The following is a 2,681-nucleotide window of genomic DNA, read 5'->3' as shown; positions in this document are numbered from 1 at the left end:
AAAAAAAAAAAAAACTTTCCATAGTGACCAGGTGACGTTCTATTGCCTAATTGGAATAACAATGTAACGAATCTCTAATTTAAAATGTATTATTGCGTTCAGTCATCTTTCCACTGACGGTATAGCCGATACAATCATCATACATCTTTCCACTGACGATATAATATATATGTTATTGTAAATGCTCGAACTATGGTAAATTCTAAGATTTTCCAGTAAAACCTAAGATTTACCAAATCATTGTGGTAAAAGTCCGAAATGTTCTTCAATCATCGTTAATTTCGAACTTTTACCAGCATTTACTCGGCATATCTTAGGTTTTATCTCAGAGACATGGTAAATGTTGAAAAAATAGTCCCTGATCCCGTACCGCACCGCGCTGCTGCCTTCGCTCGCTGCATTCCATCGTTTGACATGTTAAAACGCATACGTTAATTCTAATCTTGTTTGAGATTTCTCTGGCTAAAAGTTATTTATGAATCACGATGAGTGTGAAAAGGAGATTTTATGAAATAATGGACGAGTTCATTGCAAGCAAGAAAGATAACAACTTTTATCTCAATAGGGACAAATACGCAAAGTGTTTGGAGTAAGTAAAAGCTGCAAAGAACATGAAAAAGAAACAAGCTGTTCATTACAGGCATATAAAGCGTTACGACATTTTGACTATAGGCGGCGAAGAAAAACTAATTGCGCCTATGAAGGAGGATGGAGAAATAAGGTATTACATTTGTTACGAGGACTTATTCAACATTCTCGAAGAAACGCGTGTTGCTGTTTGCCACAGTGGAAGGACACGGATGCTTAAGGAATGTAACCGCAAGTATAAAAATGTAACAGTTGAGGCTACTATGACATATTTGAAGCTATGTCAACCTTGCCAAAAGAAACAGAAGACTTTGAAAAAGGGCATTGTCGTCAGACCTATACTTCACAGTGAAATGAACTCACGCTGTCAGGTTGATCTAATAGATCTACAAACTACCCCAGATGGAAATTATAAATTTATTTTAGTTTACCAAGACCATCTTACCAAATTTGTGATCCTTCGTGCGCTTCAAACTAAACGCGCCGTAGAAGTTGCATACCATCTTTTGGATATTTTCACCACTTTTGGAGCGCCGAGCATCCTTCATTCCGATAATGGTCGAGAATTCTCTAACCAAGTTATTGAGAGTTTATGCTCCATGTGGCCGGATGTAAAAATCGTACATGGAAAGGCAAGACATAGCCAAAGTCAAGGATCAGTGGAGCGTGCTAATCAAGACATAGAAAATATGTTGAGCACGTGGATGGAAACCAATCAGTTATCAAAGTGGTCAGAGGGTTTAAGATTCATCCAGGCAATGAAAAATAGAGCATATCACGAGGGAATCAAATGTTCCCCCTACGAAGCAATGTTTGGTTGTCCAATGAAAATGGGCCTTGCAACTTCAGCAATCCCTAGTGATATGATTAGAGTTATAAGATCTGAAGAAGATTTAGAGAAGTTGTTGCATTCGCATGACAATATGGAACAAAATAATGACGTCGAAAATGCAATCGAACAGGACAAGGAAGAAAGCATTGTTGAAAATGAGTCAGAAGGGGATATAGACAATAGCACTGTCAACGATAAAACACAAGAAGATGAAATGATTATTACTGAGAAGATGAAGGCGAAGCAAATAACCGATGATTCCAATGTAACGATTCAGAGACATACCGATTCAGAGACAGAAAACATGATTGAGTCTCAGGAAGTTCTTGTAACTATAGAGCCAATACCAAAAAAGATAGAATCTGTAGTGACTATAAGAAACAATGCAAAATTGAGTTTGGAGAAACAAGCTGAAAAAATGAAAGCCACGTCTGTTGATAAATATCCAAATATGAAAATTGGCCAAAATGTAAGACTGAAAGTACCTGAAATTGACAAAACTAAAACCGACCCGAAAAGTATTATTGCAGTTGTAATAGACGTAAAGGACAACGAGTTTTACCAACTGGGTACCAAAATTGGAGTGCTAAAGCAGCTTTATACACAAAATTAATTTACCTCATGCCCTAAAGATTTTATCAAGATAGAAGAAGTTGTTAAAGATAAAGAAGTGAGTCTTCGATAAGTTGTCGCAAAATTGTCTTTGACCAGAGGAAAAGGTTTCAAAAAATGCAACTGCCTAAAAAATGCGTAACAAAGAAGTACCCTTGCAAGTCATCAGAATTACTCTGTAATTCTAAATGCCATGATAGCTCTCCATGTTGTAACAAGTAAAATCCTTTTTTTACTTTTATTAAACGACAATGAATACCAAATGACTAGAAAAAATACTGTGATTACTGATTAGCTTAGCCAACGTATGCTATTACAGTATATTATTTTTGACAAGATAATTTAATTTTTTATGTTAAAAAAGTATTTTTAAACTGTTTCACTAGTTATTAATAAATAGGACTTAGTAAGTTGACTGTTTATAATAATTGCAATAAATGATTATTAAAATACTCATAGTTTTATTTCCAAAACTAACATTTACTAATCGTTTTTAGTAAAACCTAGCATGTACCAAATTCTAATGGTAAAAGCCCGGAAAATGATCTCACTTTATAAAAATCCTTACATTTACCAATTCATGTTGGTAAATCCGAAGATTTACAAGTAAAACCTAGGATTTACCTATATACGGGCTTTTACAGTAACA

The 2,681-nt window shown here is 35.0% G+C and overlaps 1 pseudogene; it reads left to right on the top strand.

The window, feature by feature from the left end:
* Nucleotides 1-485: 485 nt before the first annotated feature.
* On the top strand, nt 486-2,033 carry LOC111631898 (annotated as a pseudogene).
* Nucleotides 2,034-2,681: the final 648 nt, after the last annotated feature.

The sequence above is a fragment of the Centruroides sculpturatus genome, unplaced genomic scaffold, assembly GCF_000671375.1.
Source record: "Centruroides sculpturatus isolate CEXI.00-Female unplaced genomic scaffold, Cexi_2.0 scaffold578, whole genome shotgun sequence".
NCBI lineage: Eukaryota > Metazoa > Arthropoda > Arachnida > Scorpiones > Buthidae > Centruroides > Centruroides sculpturatus.
The sequence above is the reverse complement of the archived record's forward strand: the minus strand, read 5'-3'. Positions and strand labels throughout refer to the sequence as shown.